This window comes from Plectrocnemia conspersa, unplaced genomic scaffold (assembly GCF_051122295.1).
Source record: "Plectrocnemia conspersa isolate PC_06_02 unplaced genomic scaffold, ASM5112229v1 ptg000002l, whole genome shotgun sequence".
Taxonomy (NCBI): domain Eukaryota; kingdom Metazoa; phylum Arthropoda; class Insecta; order Trichoptera; family Polycentropodidae; genus Plectrocnemia; species Plectrocnemia conspersa.
This window is the reverse complement of record NW_028277166.1, coordinates 3185896-3209778: the sequence shown is the minus strand read 5'-3', so window position 1 is coordinate 3209778 and position 23883 is coordinate 3185896. Positions and strand designations below refer to the sequence as shown.

Genomic DNA, 23883 nt, shown 5'->3' with positions numbered 1-23883 from the left:
ACTTCAAATCTTCATCAGCTTTGACTTCCTTTCTTCAAGAGTCAGATGGACCAGAAGAAATTTGCAAATAGTGAGCGATAATTCGCGCGCGTTTCAAACTCAGTTACTCCGAGTTGAACCCTGGAAAGTATGAGTTAACCGAATTATTTCTAAGCCTCCTTGCGAATTAGACTTACTAATTTTATTACGCGGTCAAAAGTGCGAGGGGCTGAAATGTGTTTGGGTGAATTATATTTATCAGACGCTTTGGCAATTGGATACTATAGGGGGGTAAAACGATACTGTTTATTATGGGACGAAGCTTTTAATTAAAAAAGTGATAATTGTGAATTAATTATTTGCCTGTTTGTATTTAAATAGAATTACTCTAGATTAAAACATTATTAAATTTGAAGATTTACTTTTATTTTTTGTGTTATAATATAGTTTGTGGGAAAAATCTGCAAATTTCAAAATATATTAAATAATTTTTGTCAATTATATATCCAATTCTTAAATGTATTCTCTTGAAAATTCGCTTTGTATTGAAAGCTAATGTAATAATAGAATAATGAATCGGTAATGATATTCCTGAGTAATTATTTTTTTCAACTTCTTTCTAACAATACATTCACAAAATATGTAAAATATTTTTAATCGAAATACGCCAGAATTATATTTCCTAAAAGTCTTGTAAATATTTATAGCAATAAATTGTGAAATAAACCTTATTATATTTTTATGTTGTAAATTTATGAGGTTGTCTGTAGTTTCTCGAAAATAATAATAACAACATTTCTTAGTATTCATTTATATTCAACAACGTGTAATAATGTCCGCTTAGTAAAATTCCAGCGAATTCTCTTAGCACAAATTACAAAATAATTTCACCAAATAAGCTGATATTATACTTGGCATAGTTGTAAAACTCTGAAATTAATATTTTATTATAGTTTTTTTAAATTTTTACCAAGCTATGAAAGAATATTAAAATTTATAATTAAGATAACAGTATACTACGTTTGCTAAATTTAATTTGAACAATCTAGAAAACGCTAATGCAGATTTTTTCATTAAGTAATTGTGCCTTGCCTTAAAATTTGACGGTTTCATATACATATATAATTTGTAAGCATTCGGCGAATAAATATATTGTATTTATCTCATAAATACAAATATATACCTTCAGAGCAAATGCAAAAGTACATAAAGAAAATTACAAGTCACATAAAATCATATCCAAGTGATCCTAATATAAACTTACAAACTACATATTTCTATAGAAACAAATATCTTATAAATTTTCTTTGTGTCTTTTATTGCATAATTCATTTTAGAAAAGTGCTTTAGCTCTAAAAATACGTGGAATATATACTCTTAAAGATTCGTTTATTATTTAAAAGTCATACTTACAACCTTTTTGTATTTATTATAGTAATGCCATTTTTTCAATTTTAGATATTTGCGTTTATTTTTTTTTTGTATGTATTCATTCAGAATTTATGTACGTTAAAGTAAACAATTCTGAAGAAATCTTAAGGATTAAGGATAAATAATATATTTGTATATTAATTTAATTAATTGTAAGTCTTCCATTTGAAAATATAAGACATTAACTATTTTTAACTTTACTAGACTAAAATTAAAGTCTATAAATTAGCGATATATATTTTATCAATCATAAAGAATAACAGATTACGATTAATATATGTGACTAAGCACGATCTCGATTCATTAAAATCATCCGTAAATCTAGGAAAACCTATAAATTTCACTTTCAGGTTTAAGTCACATATACTCTATTTCTTGGTTATATTCTTTTAACACAAATTAATATATCATAGTATTGTTATGGTATTTTTTTTAATTCATCACTCGAATATCGATATTTATATCATTTTTTATTTAAAAAATTAAAGTCAATTTTAAAATGTATTTTAGTATATATTAAACTTAACTTTATATAATAAGATTAATAATATAATTTAAATACTATTAAGGACCACCGATTGAGTTACACTGACGTATAAAAAGTCACCGATTTATTATTAGATAATTTAATTTGGGAGTAGTGTATGTAAACATTCAAAATTAATTATGAATTTGCTATTTAGTTCCTCATTTACGAACTAGATTTCTTCACAAGTAGTCGGTCGGAAAGTAAATTATATCTTGCCGCCCAACTCAGAGAGGCAGCTATGATTTTTCTTTTCAACTAACAACTAATTTAAAATAATAGCTGCAAATCTGCACGTTTTATATATTCTAGCAAAATATATGTCAATGATGTAAAGCATCTTAATATAGGCTTAGAAAAAAAATTGTAACAGCAAATTTGATATCAAACAAAAACAAAATCATAAGCATATAGTAAGTTTGTTAAAGATTAAAAATCTGAAAAAACAATAATGGTTTTTACGCAGACTGGATGCATTGTTTATCCCGAATTTTTTAACACAAAATGCTGCTTTTTCCGGTGCTAACGGGACAAATGTCCTATTCTGGGTAAACTATAAAAGTATTAAAATGAATACGTGCAACTTGTTAGCCCCCCCCCCCCACTATGTTTTTTACAAAAGTTAAATTTGATCACGTTAATAAGTCCATGTCGATGTATCAGTATACAAAATTCATATTTACTCTACATAAAATAATAATAAAGTTGCAGATTTACCATAGCTGAAATTGAGCTGTAAACCACATCCAGGGTAATTTTTAATCTCGCCTCCGGCGCTTTGTATTTTGCGTTACATTATTAGCCATTAAATAATATAAAACACATATTAAAAAGCGTTACTTTGAATTCGCGCATTAAACCGGAGTAAACTGCATCTTAAGTCAGAACTAGCCCTTTTTTGGTTAGCATCCGTCTTACTTTGTATTAATTTAATATTTATGGTACGACTGGAGAAATTAACACTTGTCGTCGTCGTTATGAGGGAATTTCTCGTTATCTTCCAACCCTTTGAGGGCGATCGATCTTGTTTAGGGATTTCATTAACGAACGCGTGTGCTTTATTTTGCGCATATATCAGTACTAGAGAACATATCGTTTATCAGACATATATGTTTGCCAACTTCAAAACTTTACACTGAAATGAGGCAGCAACTTTCGATGGGCAAAAGGTTAGGGTCGCAAGCCAAGAGCCGCAAAGGACGTGATAAATGTTGGCGATACCCATTTCTGTTAATATGGATAAGCTTTGATTTTAAAATTAATTTAAAAATATTATTTATTTATTAAAATTAGGACTATCAAAGGAGTGAAATATTTTTATTAATGTTATTAATATTTTAATAATTATAAAAAACACATATTAAAAATAGTTAAAGCAGCAAAAGTTTGGATAAACTGTTTTTCTGCTATGCTGTTTTATTTAGCTTACTATTTTATTTTTTGGGGATTCTTATTTTAAATCAAATCAAAACATATATTGATTTTTAATAAAATAATTTGTAACGTAGATACAACTATAAATAAATAATTCTGTGTAATATTCTGTTCAAGTAGGCATTAAAAATTAATTTAATGTAAGACCCATTGATATGTCAATAGTGTAAAACCCTAACATTTGAATGACTAATGAACCACTTAGTGTAATGAATTATTAATATGGCAAATGTCTTAAGATATATTGAAGGAATTTGCTTTCTTAGCTTTTTATTTATACTATACAATTAAAATTACTTATTCACTATATTTTAATTGTTAAAATAAAGAAGTGCATTAAGGTAGTATTAATTACCAGAAACTTTTTTTTAAATTAATAATTATGTAGAAATGTTTACGAAAAATATTTATTTTAGTGTATTAAAATTCTTGAGAACGGCAAACCTATGATAGATATTTAAAGAATTTCTTATATCTATAAAATTTTCTTCATTTTTCTAACATGGAATGCCTTTTATTATTATTATATCAAGAATTATTTTATCAAGAACAAAGGATAAAGAGTAGACTTAATATATGAAAATATTATATTAATGATAAAATAATATTGATTTATATTAGCATGGTATTATAATAGTTACTAAGAATTAAACAAAAATAATATCACATCAAATTTCTATAACTATAACAAGTATTTTGGCAAAGTACTAAGTGTTATTAAATCTCAAAATTAATAACATCAATGCATTTGGCTGATCCTACTAAAAAAATATTATTCTGAATATTTTTTTTAAATACTAAAATGTAATAAATCGTTAATTCAGGCAAAATTTTAATAAATAGTAAAAGTTTAGAATATGTCCGGATACATTTATAACACTTGTAAAAATTAAAAATATATTTTTCAGACTGTTAATAACTGGCTATATTAAGAGGAAAAAAATGCAATTGGTTTTTTTTTCTAGCAGATAAATAGCGCAATAAATTTTAGTTGAGGGTCCCAGTAGTGTTTTATTTATCTAGTTAATATTTTATTGCACAATATGTTTACCAATAGACATATGTAGTATCGGACGGCGTTGTTGAATGCGAATCCAGGGGATTCGAAGTAGTGCAGCAGTCTTAAGTAAAAGTCTTTGAATAACTGATATTGCTGCCTTTTAAAATGAGTAAGTGAGTGCCAGTATATTGTGTAGGTTCTTTTCTAATAGTGAAGACAAATATAAACTATGCTAATTTAGACTATTTAGCTTTTACTTCTTAAATATTAGCTTTGGTAAACCGTATTTATTTTGTCTAAAAACAAATATATGGTAGTGGCTTTTCATTTTTTTACGTTAATGAATAAAAATCACATTATGGTAAACTCGGGTTTCGAATCTTACAATACATTGTATACTGGTGACAAACGGTTATTTAAGTTTTTGACCAAAGCGAGCATTTGTTATGGTTTTTATTTTTAACAAAAATTATCTATTGACTACGTTTGCTTACCGCTGTATGATATTTTCTTATAAAAGCACAACATTTTCATTTGTACAATTAGCAACACCAACACAAAGACATGCGTTTTTATATTTTATGTATAATGACATAAAAAAGCAAATTAAAATACGCTAATCATAATTTAACAAATTTAAATTACAACATAATTAGTCAAGGTACTACCGAGGTAGATACACTACAGAGTTTAATGTTTTGCATAATCTTTTTTTTTACATATTTACAATGGTTGTACAACATTTTCTTTGACATGAAAAATAATAATATATTTTTTCTTTCTCTCACAATTCGCATAGCCATAGCCTGTATGTATATTAAACACATTTCTGTTGTTCTCCTTGTTGTATTATATATCAAAAAGCGAACGACTCACAAAGCGAGGAAGAGAGAGCTTTCGCTGCGTTCAAAAGCAATTTTCCAAAGCTCGACTTTTATTGTTTAGCGTTTAAGTATCATTTTTTCAGCCGGTTCGTTATCGTCGAGATCGCGGAAATATGCAAATTCCCGTTAATTTTGGGCCTTTACGCAGCGGCCGTGAAAATTCCTCGAAGAAACTCCGCTAATAGCGTTTTTCTATTTGCCTTTTCCGGATAAGAATTTGCCTTCGAGCTGAATTCTCCTTTGTTTTTATTTTTTCTTCAATTTTACGCGGGATCAAACCCGAGCAGGGCGAAGTGTTGCCATGCGAGCGTATGAAAACGTTTGCCTGCACCACCTGGCAACGCGTCAAAGGTATATAGCCACCTTTGCGTCTCGGTAAATTGACAATATGTGCGCAATGCGAACAAGAAAATAAATCAAAGTACAAATTCCCCGGATAAAATTGGCTCACCTTGGATTTTTTTATTATAAATATTAGACTATCGGTCTATCAGAAACAAATTGAAATGATTTATTATAATGAAAATACTACAATGATTATTTTAAAACTTATGAGTAATGAGAGTTTATCTGAAACATATTCTAGTAAATTATTGCTACTATACTACATAAATAAATTGTATCAAAATAATTTTTTCTTAATGTTTTTAAAGTTCTATAAAATACATAAAGTAAATTTATCAGCAATTCTTTAGGAATTTACTAACATATACAAGTAAGATTAAGTATATCTACTTATAAGAATATATTTAAAAAATCGGTGTTTTATGAATATAAAAAAATATTTTTAGATACACGAGATCTTAGATTTGAGTATGATAAACATATAAAAACATAGGTTACTGCTAAATAGATTTTAGAAAATATATAAACAAAAAACTGATGAGCAATAGTGTTAGGTAAAAAATTGTTAAAAATCGCTTAGAAATAATTAGTACCCAAAAGGACATTTTATAATACTTTGAAACTGCTTTCGAAGTTATTAATATCAAAAGATATAACCAGAAGTGCATTGTTTTAAATACTATGGTTTAAATACTTCAGAATATTTCATTTTTATGTAAACAAATTTTACATTTATATGGTAAATATCTAAAAACTTTTAAGTTAGCATAAAAAATATACATAAAGTTCAATAATTTATATGTTGAAAATATTATTATCACTGTTTTGTTACGTATGTATAAAAGAAAATCACGGCTAAATTAATACACAGCGAGAGCAATCAACAAATATAAATATATTATGTACTTTTAATATAAATCTAATATTTATCATATATTTTGTTAATGTGAATTGTTTTATTATGCCCTGATTTTTAGAAAATTAATAATGCTTTTATGTTCAAGCTTTTAATCCATGCATGAAAAAATATAAATAAATAATTACAATGCAATAAATAATATGAAAGCAACCGAAAATCTCTAATCCGTTTACCAATAAACTCATTAGACTTTTGAGTCACCGCCCCTGGTACACAATAGATATGATTATTTAAAACAACGCTGTACAATAAGTAACATAATATAACTTAGTAAATTTATGTGCACGTACAAGTTTATAAAATATAAAGTATAAACTAAAGGTGTTTCAGCTTTTGCGCTTCACTTCGAGCGAATGATTAGCATACAAAAGTGAATAACTAATTAAAAGCTCGTATATTCAACGAAAGCTAATTCACTCAAAGTGTTTAAAAAACTAACTATTCTTAACTTGACTTTATTTAAATTCAATTTTTTTAGTATAATTAGAAAACGTGGAGAAAAATATTAAATAAAAACTAGACAAAATATTAAAATACAATACGAATTATTTTATTTACTTTGCAATAGTTCAGTAAATGTATAATTAATTAATTTAATTAAAACTATACATCAGATTTTAAATCTGACGCGTTATTTACTATGGCACGTCAGAAGTCAGGATGGCCGAGCGGTCTAAGGCGCCAGACTCAAGGCATACCTTATCCGATTCAATCGGACTGAGCTGTTCTGGTCCTCATCTGAGGGCGTGGGTTCAAATCCCACTTCTGACAAATTTTTTTTTATTATAAAAAATATTTTAATCGAACAACTTGCTTATAAATCTAATTAATCTGAAACGATATTATGCTTAATGAAGTCGCGGGTTCAAATCTTAGCAATATAATTATTTGTATGCAACATATTTTTCTGTTTATAATAATTTTTAATTATATTCCATTGAAAAAATTTAATAAATTAACACTATATAAATAGTTATATAACTGAAACATAGATGTCTATTTATTTATTAGCAATATTTTTTGTTACCATCTATTAAATTTTATATCATTTTAAATTAAGGTATTTGTGTATACAATATTTCAAATAATAACTTTTTTAGTGTTAAAAAATATATACTATAAAAAAAGTATTAAAGGATGGAATATTAAACTGATTGTTTGTATTATATATTAATAATTATTAATTTGGATAAAATGTGTAAATACAAAAATTTTCATTTTGTAAGTTTACATTAATTTAATTTTTAGTTGAGAGAAAGATGTGCTGCATTATTAAGTAGTAATATTTTCTGTACAAATGTGTTTATATTTAAAATAAGCTACGTAAAAAATAGTAATAACAGATAGAGCAACTAATTTTATAAAAATAATTTCCTACAAAAAGAAAATTTAAGTACTTATTTTAAATAAAATTAAATAATATATTTATTTGGTATATGTATGTATTTCTTATAAACAAATAAATAATTTATTCTTAAAAAAACTTTAAATTGATTATATATTATTTAGGAATAAAATGCAGTGTTTGCATTTTAGCAATTGATGAGTTTATTTATAATTTAATTTTAATAAATAAATAAAAGTTACTGTTTCACAAACTATTTTTCCCAATTGCTCTTGCAAGAAAATAAAAACCATAAAAAAGCAATAATTCATTTTAAGAAATGTCGAGATATAATTTTTTTATTCTCATTAGTTAAAAAAAACTACAACAACAATACGCATAAAATAGCTTAAGAACTATAAATAAAATATCGTTACTTGGCACACGTGTTCGTAAATTAAAGTGGTAGTAGTTTATGTTACAGAGGATAATAAATCAATATTTTTTTTAGAATTTGTGTAATGTATTGGTTTTATAATATATATAAATATATAGATATAGTTTGATTCGTTCTGGGATGCTGCATCGTATTGTTTTCAAATTGTCGCAAAAGTCAAATATAACACTAGGCGCTTTTAGGTGACTGTTTGGCTGGATTAAACCAATTTACGAAATAGTAGTCAAAATAATTTTTTTTAAAGTGGTACTTAAAAAATTAGGTAATACTCGAAAAAAAAATTCCAACAAATGTATTTTTATATTTTAAAGAAAAAGTATTTAAATACATGAATCATGAAGTTTAAAAAATATTTTTTAGAGTCGCTTGTAAGTTAATTTTATTCTTAATTTAATATTTAAATTTATTAAAATACTTACATGCCTTTTTAATCACTAAAAAGGTGGCAAAAGAAAAAAATACGTATATCTATATACTATGCTTTAATTATAACCGGCTATTTTTAAACCATATTTTTATAGTTTAAATTTTTTAATTAAAAAAAATGGCGCGAAAATTTATTGTATAACATCGATTCAGTTCTTAAAAAAGACAATTGTAAAACCACTATTTTATAATACGTTCCTTAGTAAACTTACTTTGTAAATATTTCCGTTTCACAGTTAGTCGCCACTAGCAAAATTATGACAACACCTAAAAAACAATAAATATTTTTCAACGTATTATAACATACATGCAGTTACCATATCTTACACAAAATAATATTCTGTTTTTAAAAAAATATTATTAATTTCAAATAATATTTTAACAGAACATGTTGAGAAATTACCATTACATATAAATTACAAATACACCTTGATACAAATGTAAATTATTTTTATATCATATAATATATTTTGGTAATTACTTGTCAAAAGTGAGTAACAGAGACCCCCGCAAAAAATTCTTTACCACACACAAATTTCATTTTCAACAAAGTCACATTGTTGGCAACCCAGCAATTTGTCCCGGTGCTGGCAACCTTGCCCCTCCCGCTTGGAATAATTGCGTGATTTATTCGCGCAATTTATTCGCGGACCCGCAATCGCCGATATGATTTACGGGCCGCATTATCGCTAAACGTGGCCATATTTTTGTCAGAGACCTTATCGCGGCCCAATTAATGATTTTATTATGACCGCTGTACATCTTGCGAAAGTAGTGAAACCTGAAGCTAAATTGTATAGCGCTTGTTAAATATAATAAATAAATATAATTTTAATATATTTTGCCATTTGTTATAATTATTAAACTATTTAATATACTGCCTTAAATGGTCATAAAAGGATCATAATTAAAATCAATCTATATTCTTACTAATGAAATTATGATTTCACTGACACGTGTCAATTTGCAACGTAAAAGTGAATATGCATAAGATCTTATAGTATATTAGTAAAACTAGAAAAAGTTTTGATTTATACACCCGTAATAATTGTACCAAGCTGTTGGGTTTGGCACAAGCTATTTTCTAACTGCATATACGCTACAAAATTTACCGTTCGTCCTCGTATATGAATGAAAAAAATCAAAGGGCCAATTAAAATTTTCCAACATCGCGGAAAAGCGAAAATCCTTTTGATAAGGATGCCTTTTTCGCATTGAATGCGAATTTCACATTGGTAAATATTCGTTAATTATATTATTCGACCGACCTGAGGATGACCCGTCGGTGCTAACAAGATTTTGAGGACACATAAAGCATGTTTTCGATGAAATATCAATACTCAATAGGGTTTTGATCAAAATTGAATGGATTCACCAGTGTTGAATGAACTGATCCTGCGATGAAAACCCAATTTGGTGCTTTGACTGTACCAGATGTAGGTTACGAATGGGTGACATTTGACCGCATGTTTACTCTCAACGGTTTATATGCCGTCAGATGTCTGACAGGATAATTTATAATCCTGGTTTGCAAGTTTACGCCATCTATATAGATGTGAATATATGGATGTAAAATATAGAGGTGTGACCCGTAAAATATGTTTTCTTGGAAAAGTAATCTTTATCATGAAAAGATCTAATAAAAATAAACAGAAAACTTGTAATATAAAATTGAATACTTCTTTTTATAATATAATATAATAATACAGTAAAGGTTTTAGAAAGAAAACAACGTTGATATAAATCTGGTTAACATTGAAATAAATACGTTTTTATTTAATAGTTATATAACTTTTGTATTTACTTTGGGTTTTACCTCGTAAAGAGTCACTACTCCTAATATTTGCTGTAAAAAAATACTTTCAGACATTAATAGATATATTTATTTAAATAAAAAAATATTAGGAGTTTATTTACCTTTTTCTTCTCAGCTCAAAATACTGTATCTTATATCACAATACAAAACAAATATTCATATTTTAAATTAATATTATACCTTTTCTAATATCAACATTGACATTTACATCCCTCCCTCGTATCTTTATAAAAAAAATAACATTTTCATTTCTCATTATCCCTCAGTCCTAAAAGCACGAATGGTTTATTGTCTCATTTTGTAATGGCTCTTTGTATTACATAATAATATGTTCTTCTTAAATAAGTGTATACAATATTGTAATATAATATACAGTGTATACACGAGGCAATTGAAGCAAATGCGATTTCTTCCGTCTCGCCATTGGACCGAATTAAACCCGACCTGTCCTGGACTCACCCTCCCCACGGGGGTGGAAATATCTCGAATTTAATCCACGGAAACCGTCCTCTGGTGGTATCAAAATCAATTGAGTGGATCTGGAGATATTAAAAGACAGGAAACTTTGTTCGTTTAATATATAATACAAATTCGAGCGAAAAGATTTGTTCTGGTTGCTTTGTAGAGGCACTTGAATTTTTATTTCTAAGTTTGATTGTATGTGTATACTTATTTCAAAGGGTAGTTTTTATGCGTTGAAGTGTTGCGTTTTAATTAGTACTGTTTTTTAAAAATAATTTATAAAAATACACTGCAAAAAAATTTTAACAAAAAAATATTTATTTAATGATGGGTTTAATTATTTATAAAATATATAAATATATATAGTATATTTTATTTTTAGTTTTAATGATTATGGTAGATTATTATATACATACAATTTATATATTTCCAATTTTAATTACAAAAGATATATAAAAAATCACTGAAAAATAAGGAACAGCATTTGCATTATTAATTTATTTTTTTAGGATCGTGTTATAGTTTAGATAATTCATTATTTATTAATATTTGTAGGATGTTCTTAAATATTTGTATAAAGCATATTTTTTAAGAACGTTCTTAATATTTTACAGCTTTATTGCATAAAATAAATATTCATATTTTTTCCAGTGTTGTTGTAATAATATGTTATTTTTATTAAAAAACGAGTTAATTAGATGACGAAATGTTTTTATTTATTACGATTTCTTCATTTATAAATATTTTTTTAAATAAATATTTTTACTGAATTATAGCAGACAAATTTGGTTAAATTTAATTCTTACTAAACAATTCACATAAAAACGTAGTAAACTTTAACATAAAACTTCTATATTGTAGAAAAGTAAACTTACTAAAGAAGTAACTTAATACGTTTTTACAATAACAAAGATTTTTATAACAAGTTTGCTTTTAATAAAAAAAATATTAAACATCGGTATAATACAGGGCTTTAAACTTAGCATTTAAATGTCAAATAGTATATATTAGCAATTATTATTATTAATTATTTGTAGTATATATTAATAATTAGTAATATTATCAATTAAAATTATATTTTAAAAATAAGTATTTCGCACAAAACAATATTTTTTTTCCGAAATAAATCAACACAGCTTAATACAGTATATAATATTTAATCGTATAGTAGTTCTTGAAAAAATGGTTATAATATTAAATATGACCTTAAATGATCCAATAATAAATAAATGAAGAAATTGAGCTGTCTTTTTATAAAAAAATTACCCCATTAATCGTTTAGATTTTAATAAATTATTTTTATTCCATATTCTTTTTGGTTTTATTAACTGAAACTCTCTTTTTTATATTTTTAATGATTAATGCACTTCGTAATCATAAAAAAAATAAAAAATAAAATGTTAACTGAATGATTAACGAATTGTATTCTATTTATTATTTAGATAATAATACTTTGCTGGTTCTTTAAATATGTTTTTCTAAAAATCATGATGTGCCAAATATTAAAATATAAAAAAATATAATTTTATATTTTTATTTTGCCATAATGTTCTAACATTATGGCAAAGAAAAAATCTCGAAAAACATTTTTCTGCTTAAATATTTTGGTATCAAACCAATAATACACCGAAAATCAGTATTTAAGATATTAATTCTGTTGTATTTGTACTGTAAAGTGTTTTTTAAATAGGTAAGGTATAGCTTTGCATAATATTCATTACTGAGATAAAAAAATCCAAGCAAAACGATAAATGAATTGGGTATTTTCTATATCGAAATTGCTTTATTGATTGTATGGTAAATATTTTTTTTAAAGAGAACCACAGCTTTAATATTATTGCGATGTTGTCGATCTTCTCCTTTAACTACAATTTTTTCTTTTATTTTAAAGAAACCGTAAATGTAAAGAGTTAAAAAAATATTTGCTACCATTAAAATTAAATATGATAAAATAAGGATGGTTGAATAAAGTATATATCGCTGATAAAAGCATTATTTCACATGAAATCATTAGCCTGAATGCAAACGTAAAATGTGTTATTTGAAGCATATAATAAAACAACGTATATTTCCAGGAAATATAAATACTAAAAATAATGAGTTTTCAATAAAACACATTTAACAATATTATATTATAGATGTTTCTTATTGAAAAATAATTCAGATAAAGTCGTAATTAATCACTAAATTAAATATATATAAGATAGATGCAGTTATTTCATTAAATCAAAACTTAAAATTATGTGTTTTTAAAGTCTTTATTTGGGACACAATTCAAGACATGTTTCGTTAAAAAAATAATTTAAACTTTTTACGTATTTCGTAAAATATTTTTCACGTAATTTTTAATACGATTTTTAATAAAAATATAAATTTAATGGAAAAAAAATAATTTTCTCTATTACAATTGCATAGAAATAAAATAAAACTGATAAGAAATTTGAATAAAATTTAAACGATTAATGGGGTAATTTTTATATAAAAAGACAATTCAATTTTTTCATTTATTTATTATTGGATCATTTAAGGTCATATTTAATATCACATATGAAAAAAACTACAGAAGAAATAAAATTTCCATAGAAAAAATGTAAATTGTAAGAATCATTAAAAAATAAGCACTCAATTTTCTACTGCAGCAATTTCATCTTTAATTATCAAATTTTCTAAAATTTCTAATAATTTCGTTTAGATGTTTTTAGTCAGGTAGATTTTTCTCTAAATATATTATTTTACTAGGACCATTCATTTCATTTTATAAAATTGATTCGAATAATACCCTGTATTAAAAAATTGTATATTAAGAAATTGTACACGTTAGGAAATTGTAAGACATTTTTCATAAGCTTAAATAAAATTTTATTTTTATGTTTAATAAACGCAGATAATAATTTTAGATTGGCTTTTTCAGAAATGAAATTAAAAAATAAACTATTAGGCAGTGCAGAAAACTATTATGATTTTTTTAATGCTTGCTGATTACTTTTGCCACTTTTAATTCAGTGAAACTTTTTCTACGGGTCTATACTTTATTTAACCAATTCCTTAATAAATCCATTTGCAGCAGTAAAATCGACCATATCTTGAATAAAATCTACCCCTAGAGACTCGCATATCTATGATCCCCTAACATCGACTTTTCAACATACATCGCTAGATCTGAGCATCTTTTGAATCGCTCAAATTGAATCACGTTTTAGTCGGGTCTGTGCTACTGCTACCTAATCATTCACGTTCGTTTAGGTACAGGCTTTAACCGTACATGGACTACCTTAATCTTCGTACGACACATGTACTAAAGCCACCCTTAAAATAATTGAGGGGTCTGAGTGACCCCGCCGGGTCTCGTTAGGAGTTTCGATGGACTGTGCGTTAATTGAAAGCACCAAAAACTTTTGCGAGAGCTCTGGTAATGAATGTATATTTACCTATCGATGTGGATGGGTTTGATTTAGTATAAGGTTAATTATGTTGTTTAAACGAGAAGGTAGAGAGTGTGTTTGGTCAGAAAGTTCAAATTTAGCTATTGATACATGATTGATTAAAATATGGATTTAAAAATAATGAGATTAAATGTTTAAAGAGGGCTAATATGCCACTAACTGTTTAATTGATTGAAGCAGGATTCAGTTTAAATATTTGATTAGGACGGATTATAGAGACATACTATTATTTTTATCGTTTTTTTAAACGAGCCCAGTTAAATAAGTTTACATATGAAAATTAAAATTTCTTTGATTAAAATAAAATCAATGAATGAAAGACTTATATGTCAATTGAAATCTAACTTAACTTTAGTCAACAACAGTAAAATAATTACTCAACAATCAAATTTAACTTACTCTTTAGCGTGGTAATCTCAAATCAGATTTTTTTGTCAGTTTTTTGTTCTGACCTTCATGTCAGGGATTTAAGTATTTAAGTTAAAAATTTGTTCTTTTTGAAAAAAATTGTACTTTTCCCTTAATTCTCAAGTCAAAACACTGCCATACTGAATCAATTTTTCAGACACTTATAAGTAGATATAAGCTTAGTTTAACCACTTTTCCAGAACTATCTTTCGGTTCTGATTTGGAATAAAGAGTTCCGCCGTACACGCACTAAGCAGAGCTGTGCCGAGTCGAACGAGACGAACCTTAGAAGACCGAGGGAAGCAGCCGCTTTTCGTCTACTGTAGCTAACCCAATCTACGATTTGATTTTCAAATTACGTGATTTTAATTATTTATATATGTAATTTTAAAATATTTTATTTAAAAACTTTAATGAAAGGTTCCAACGCAACGTTTTCATTCAATGATTTTTAAATAAATAATTAGTCAAATCACATGCCGAATAAGTCTTATTTGCCTTAATATGTTTTTACATGGGGTTACTATTCGCGGTCGTTTTGAGCCGTCTCATTAAGGGTTATAGTCGCAGTTGTAGCCATTGGCGTTTCCACGGTTGGGCGACCTCGTCGTTACGCCCCCATTTTCACAGTCAAAAGGGCGTCCTATGGGGTGTGAATGTACACCGGCCGAATTTCGCTCAGCCATCCGACAAGTTTGTAAACAAGCCATCAGCATACAAATTGATTAATTTGCCTAAATTACCATAAATATGTTCGCCGCCGTCGGACAAAGACGCGGCGGCGGAGATTAGCGGCGCGGAATCGATTCCGATGAGGGTTTTTCGCTTTTGCATTTTTAACGATTTCTTTTCAATTTCACCGTTCTCACTATGCTTATTTTGGATCAGCGACGATTCAATTTGCGAATCGGATGTCGCCGTCTCGCCAAACCTCTTCAAACTTTTAGAATTAATTGCCCTGAAATATTACCTAAATTCTTAAGCTCTTTGCATATTTCTAAAGACCTTTTGGAAATAAATAGATTTTTTTTATAAACAACAATGACTAGAACACAATGAATCTACTAACTGAGAGTACTTCAGGAGAACATTTCAACCAGACAAAAAGAAATATTAAAAGTGTACGATACGTATTTTTTATCGCAATGGAAGTGTGTCACGTAATAGTCGTCTCAAAGATCGGGTTGAATTTTAAGGATCTCAACTGCCTTAGCTTAGCTAAATCACATCAAAAGATACATGCAAATTTAACTAAGCTCTCGTTTATTTAAAGTCAAAAGCGAAGTGTTAGATTTTGACTACTTCTGACTGAGTGCAAAGTTTATGATAGGAGTATATACTATATATAATAAAAATGAATTAAGTGCAGTCATGTTCTGGCTTATATGCATACTCTTTTTAATTTCAAAAATTCAAACGTTCCTTCTAGTTGTTCTTTATTGTCTAATCAATCACTATACTTCAGAATCAAAACAGATGATTAGGATCTTGTCTTGAAAAAATGCGTTATCAGAAAGTCTGAAAGACACAAATAAAACAGTTAGTTTTATATGCTTTTAATTATGGGTGATCATGATAAAAGCTAATAAAAACACAATACTTATTAATAAATATAAATTCATAAATCAATTTGTATTGTATATTTTACTATTATTTCAGTATGGTTAGACTCAAACTGTACTAAAATTAGCTTTTGTTATATTGTGAAGTTTCATATATTATGTTAACCCTTTACGTGCTAGGTGCGGATAAATGTGAATCACTATGTACGACTCTTAAGTGTAAAATTTGGATTTATTTCACGCCTAATAAAAAATAATTAAGTGCTGAACTATTTTTTTATGACACTAAAATAAGTCACGTAATTAGTCAATAATATATTAAAAAAATAAATTAAAGATTTGGTCCTGAAGGTAAATATAGATGCAGCATTGAATGAATATAAACATATAAAAATAACCGTTAATAAAACTTTAAATTTATTTTTTATTGTATTATTAACTAATTACATACGTGTCTTTTTATGAAAATTAATAAAGCACTTAAAAAGAATAATGATGTGAGCTGCAAAATGATATGATACATTAACATCCGTCAATGTATCATATCATTTTGCAGCTCTGTTTTATAAATATATAAAAGCATTATTTTATGTAGTTATAATTTTGGTTTTATAAATATTCGCAACAGTCCCGGTAAAAAAATAGTGCATGAAGTTTATGATATGTATTTTATATACGCAACAATTGTAAATTGTCGGTTGTGACTTTTTCTTTTGTGAATATTTAAACAAAGAAAAGCTTTTCAATCTACATAACAAGCAAACTCTAAAAGCGAATTGTAAATGTTGATTAAAATGAGCCTATATGTGTCATGTGAAATTAAACCTGTAAAAATAATTGCGAAGTGGCTTTAAAAATAATGATAGTGTCTTTTTATTGTGTATATCTTTTATTTTTTGCAATGAAAATGCCATTTAATCGTTTTCAAGTTAAAGGTATTTATTTTTGTAAAATTGAATTCGATTTTGTAAAATCAATTTACTAGTGAGGAAAAACTTTTTACGCGTTAAAAGCGGCATAAACCAATGTCATTAGTGTTGGACCATTGTTATGTTATTAACTAAGATTATTCTTAAATACATATAAACGGACGTTCGGAATGAAACAAAAACGGTTAACTGTAAAGTAAACAATTAGTATATATTGGTGTGAGTATTATCAAAAAACAATTGGTTTTAAAAAAAATATGGTAATGACAAAATCTTTAAAAATGAAAGACAAGAGCCTTGTGAATTAGAAGCTATTATTTAAAAATAATAGCAAAATACAATATAAACCACATGTTAACTGACACATGAACTTTATGGTAAAAATAACAACATAAGTATAAATATCTCAAAACATACTTAAATTTTTATTACACATTTATCGTTTTTAATACCTCATTTTTCATAAAACATTTTTCATTAGATTAATAAATTAAAACTGTTTAATGATTTAATGTTAATAACACGACTTGAATCATAGTCATATGTTGTTATTATTTTCTATACTATTATAATTATCATAAGTTTCTATGCATTAATTAAGTTAAGGTATATTTCTGTAATAGTTTAAAATTTTATAAAAAAATTATTGAATTTTATAAACGTGACCTTAACATTTAGTCATGTAACATATTTCATTAAATTTATATAAATAAATGATTACAATATATACAAAGTGTTTAATAATTTACTTGACTAAAATCATAGTCATATATGGTTAATATTATATATATACTATTAATATTATCAGTTTCTATACCCTAATTCAACTAAAGTATATTTTTGCAATAGTTGGAAATTTATGGAATCTTAAAATTAAGAGACCTTACTAGAAAAAATAATTGTGTCGATTCTGTAGGATAATAATAATGTTCTAATGAATAATATGCACCCTGTATATGTAAATATTTTGCTTTATTTGTTTAAAAAAATGTTTATAAATAGATTTTTTCTTATAAATTTTATTGCATTTTAACGTTTTTAAAAAACAGAAATTAGCATTAGCGGTTTATTAAGATTTATAGAAAGACGTCTATATGCAATTTTTAGGACCTAGCTCATCCCACGTAATTTTGGCATAACAAGGGCACTCATCTTATTGTGCTTTTAACGCGTAATATGCGACAAGTTTTTCTACTGTCAATGCATCAATTTAGATTGAAGCTATATACCTCACCAGGTGGATTAGTAAATAAATCCTACAGTTTCATAAATTTCATCATTTAGGTAATGACAAAAAAATATTGATAATTTAATAAATGTATTAGACAAAATATGGAAATATAATTTACGAACTAATAGCAAATTTTGATTTTATTATTAAGAAACTTTTTTTTGTGTTTTTTTAAATATTGCAAATATTAAACATGAAACTCGAATGAAAATGAAAAGTACGTTTGTACGTCAAACATATAGAACAAAGTTTGTCTCTTACTTTGTAGTGTAAATTTTCTCTCAGGAAAAGTAAATAACACGATCGAGAAATCTTATCCTGCTGTTCTTCGTCGGATTTATACGATTTCCAAAGAGCTCTTGGTCTATTATAGTTATTGTTGAACTTCAACGAAATTCTTTTTTTCGGTTTGCGACGACAAATACGGTCCACAATCGGTCTTATCTTGAGTCTATATATGTATGTTTTTTATGCGTGTATAAATTGTATCTCTTATGTTCTGTTGAAAGTTTCAATAGGTTCTTTCTATAACACGGTATTATATATCAATAGATATTAACGATATCCGTTTTAGTTTAATAAAACTTATATCGCTTATCAATATGTATTCTTACATATTGATAAGCTATATAATTTTTATACAGTTTTATATAATACACAAAAAGTTATTTTTAAAAATTAATACTAAGGAATACAACTTATAAACATAGCTCAGTTGCATATCAAACACTTATTTTAGGTTTTGCTTTGTAATAAAATGATTGAAAATTAATCTTAGCAAAAGTAGTGTCACTTCCCAAACTAGAAACGATGGACTAATATTCTTAATTTCAGGAGTCTTAAAAGCTTTATATGGGATCATTAAAACCAGCAGTTCAATAAAAGCTTACAGATTTGACTTACTAATTTTAATTCCAATGTTAAATGTTTTTGTTTTAGTGCAAGATAAAAAAAATTAAAAAATATAGAAAGCTTAGAACGCACGGTTCTATTGTATTCTATGTCAAAGATTATGTTCTAAATTTAAAATATACCTATCTCTGGAAATAAAGCGTTCAATATAATTATGCATGAGAGATTTGAGTTTACGTGTCGTATCATATCTAATATACGTACATTTATTTACATGCGCAAGTGGGAGAGATCTTTTATTTGTTTCATGTCGGTGTTCGTATGCGGATCGGCGTCTCAGCTCACGTTTAGCCCATTTTCTCTTTATTGAAAAGTGCTAAGCATGGGCTGCTAAGATCTTTTTCATCGAAAAAAAAACAAGGAACCCGAATACGTTATTCAGATTTTTTCAGTGTGTACACAAATGAAAGCGAAACGCAAGAGCGACAGAAGATATTTTTATTAACGAATATTTACGCTCGAGGATGAGATCTTTTCATGTATGATTATATTCAGATCGATTTTGAATGACAAAATGTAATGTATTATTTAATGTCTTATTTGAGAGCTTTGTATATATGTCGTTGTTCGTTTTCAACCTTTTGTTGTAAACAAATATTTCTCATATGTATAAAAAGTAACTCATATTAAGTAAGAATCAAATTAATAATGAATAAATAGGACAAAGTATTAGAGATGCTAGTTTAAATTAAATTTATTAATAAATCTTATGATATATGCAACAAATGCTAATTTCCAAAATCATTCTAAAAATTATAATAGTATTTTTTTGATCAAAATAAAATTTACCTCCCACGGACATCATCCCTGCGCCAGATTCTCCACCCCCGCTCGGAGAAAGCATCTCGCCATTTATTGTCTGTCGCAATTGTAATATAATGTAATAAAACTAGATTCCACCAAGCGTCTCACTGGCTACGCAGTCACACCCCTATGGTTCTCAAACATTAAAATGATTAAAATACAAGATTTTGAAAAAAGATTTTTACTGAATCATTGTTCGGAGGTATAAAATATTATGCTGTAACGTTTTTTAAAAAATGTAGTCTCACAGTCAATACACAAGGTCCATTTTCGCCAAATTTTTTTAACTATTTCATTATTTTACAGTTAAGTATCAGCCCGTCACATACGAACGAGGGTTTTTGTCATGGTTTTGTTTTTTTTTATTACACACAAAATGTGTGCATGAAAAATTGCGTGTTGTTATGTCCGCCTAAAAAAACAAACAAAATGGCAGACAAACGTCAAAGTGACATTTCGGATCTCTTCGTCGTGACGTACACGTTTTTTAATTCGCCACGGCGGTATTAACATGTTCGCACAATGGCCATTACTCATCACGAATTAATTCTTCCCTCTCTTACATTTTTTTATCATTTGTTGCCGGACGACATTATTAGAGAGTTTTATTTTTTTGTGCACTGCGAAGAGAGGGTTTAATTATAAAGGACGTTAATTAGAATTATAAAAATATTTATTTAAGTTCGATACATTTTTTATTTGGCCATTGACCAAATAAAATACGCATCCTTGTGTTTGGCAAGTTTGTTGAAAATCTGGGACTTGTGTAAGGGAAGCGTTTGAGAGCGCTGACGTTCTGGCTGCAGCGGTACAGCATAATGGAAGTAATCGCTACTCTAGTTCACTTCACAGCTTGCAGCTAAAAATAGATTAATTAAAATTGATATTTTAACAACAGTAAATGACTAAGAAAATAATTGCTAATAACAATAAGTCAATTAGTCACATTAAAATATTTATGTAAAATGATAATTTAGCGTGAAATTGTTTTTAAATGACGGTCAAAGGGATGTCAGTGCTGTTAGCACAATTCATAGAAAAACACTCTTTTAGCAAAATAGTGAACGCCTAATACACATAAAATATACAAACCCTTTAAGTGCAATAACACCTGTTTTCACCGAGTGACACCGTGAAAACTCAAAGGCATCGCACTCGCTGCGCATATACTTTGACTCGGGTGCTTTGCTTAAGCTTTAAGAGCTAAAACGTTAGCTCCTAACGGAAAATTTATTATTTTAGTGGAATGCAGTAAGTAGCTCCGCTTCATATCCGATTACCAGCGACGGCGTCTTGTTCTACGCAATTTGATTCGCTGCCGCTTTCAATACATAGTCAGGTTTCGGTTAGCGCCGGGAGTGTTGCCATCGCACGCTTGAATAAAATGCGCTAACTCTGACGCTGCAAGCGCGACCACATTTCGCGGCGCCGTTTGATGTTATGCTAACATTATCAACGCCATTTTAGCGCTTATTAATTAATAAGGCAATTTAATACTGTTAATCAGCAAATATATTTGCATGACTGCAAATTATTATTAGTGATTGTGGTTAGAATAATAAATTAATATCAGTAAACTATTTCAACGTTAAAACAATTAAGAATATCTATATATTGTTGTTGTTGTTTTTTATAAAAACAGATATTTCAAATTCACTAAATTTACTATAATACGTAAAAATAAATTAACATATTTTGTCTGTGTAAAATTTATGTAAGCTTCACTGGGTGCAACTTTAGGGTCAATTTTGTATATTTTAAGTCAAACGCAAAGCTAAGCGATACTAGATTTATTTAATTATTTTCTTTTATGATTGTGATTTTAATTTAAAAATATTTTTAATTTCCTCAAAATGGACGAAAGAGGTGAAACCTTTTTGGAAAAATTTTAAGATGCGTTGTCCAGCTCCCTCAGTGATTGTGAATATAGTGATATGTGCGAAAGTGTACGTGAACTTTCATTCAGTGATGGTGAGTGTTATAATGATATTATCCCAGAAGACTGAAGTGAATTTGATCCAGCAAGCGATGATCAAGATTTCGAAGGTATTCCAGAGGAACAAACTTTTCCCAATACTAGTGAAAGCATCTAATAAGTGGCCAATTTAATTATTGGCGATGATTTGTTGAAATAATAGTTTCGGAAACAAATTTATATCATCGGCAAACATCATAATACAAATATATAGAAAAAACCGCACAATGGAACGATGTGACAGTAAGTGAACTGAAAAAGTGGTTTGGTAGACGATGTTTCGAAAAACTATGTCAAGATATAGATTCACCCAAATTTTAACTTTTTTGCATTTTGTTGAAAATGAAACCAATTTTTGATCAATTTTTAGCCAAATTCAATCATGTTTACAAGTCAAAGCAAAACCTTTCCCTGGATGAGGAAATGATTCTATAGCTAGGTAAATTTATTTTTCGGTTATTCAATCCTCAAATAACAAATTTGGAAAACAAATAGGAAAAGAGATTTAAGAATGATATATACTTTTGATAACAGCCAGATGATGACACGGGAGAAAAACTAAAACGACCGGTCCTACAATATATAAGCCTCAATGTATAATGGACCGAAATAAATATTTGATAGGTGTTGATCGTGTGAATCAATGCCTAGTTACCTAATATTTTGATAAACAATTGAATAAACAAACAATTTTTGTTTTTTATTTATTTCAACGGCCATTGTTTTATTCGTTCAGTGTCTATCAAAATTTGAATCGTAGCAGTAAAATTAAATTTAAAGATTTTCTTTTGGGTAAGGCTAGAGGATGGATGCAGAATTCAGTGAAATATATCGATTCTGTAGACATTTTACCAGTTTCTGCCACATCTTACCGTGCTCGTGTTGTCGATCCACCATTAAGGCTTTCGTATAAGCTAAAAATTATGTGAAATGAAAATGTTGTGTTTGTTCTGCACATGGAATAATGAAAGACACAGCATACATGTGCAGAAGTTGTGAAAGTGTGATAAAAATATAAATATAATAAAAAAGTGTAAATAATAAAAATAAATATAAATAGTGATATAATGTGGTTTATAAGTGTAATAATGAATGTGTAAGTGCCAGTTATAAGCAGAAAAAGGACCCCGAAAAATTTGGTGAGGCAAATTATATTATAGTATAAACGGATATTTTTTCATAAATCGTTTATACAAAAATTTACATGCATATTATTAAATTATAAATAAAAAGTTTGTAACCATTGCAACCATTTTGAATTTACATAAAATATTATGAGTGAAAAATACATATTTATTCGTATATGATTTTATTCCTCAGAGATTCTTTTAAGCGCAATAATATTATTTTTTCTCAATTATTTTACTTAATGACGGCACTACACTATACAGCAATAATTTATCTGAATTGTAGCTTTTCCCCCTGGTTTCTAATCTGTGAATCATTGTGTTTTTCCAAATGGAGAGGAAATTTCAAAATAACAATCACTCTGTAAAAATGTTTGTAAGTTAATGGATGATATATTCTGGATGTTATTTGATTACTGTGTTATCTAATTTATCTATATATACCGTATTGATTTTACTTTTTAATTTTGCAATAACATACAGAATCTT

The 23883-nt window shown here is 27.3% G+C and overlaps 1 protein-coding gene and 1 non-coding gene across 8 annotated transcripts in view; both read left to right on the top strand.

Moving 5' to 3' along the window:
• Nucleotides 1-23883, top strand: part of mub (poly(rC)-binding protein mub) — a 259626-nt gene that overhangs the window by 109388 nt on the left and 126355 nt on the right. The window lies entirely within an intron of this gene.
• Nucleotides 7173-7289, top strand: TRNAL-CAA (transfer RNA leucine (anticodon CAA)). The gene is made up of 2 exons: nucleotides 7173-7210; nucleotides 7244-7289. It is a non-coding gene; the product is annotated as a tRNA-Leu (tRNA).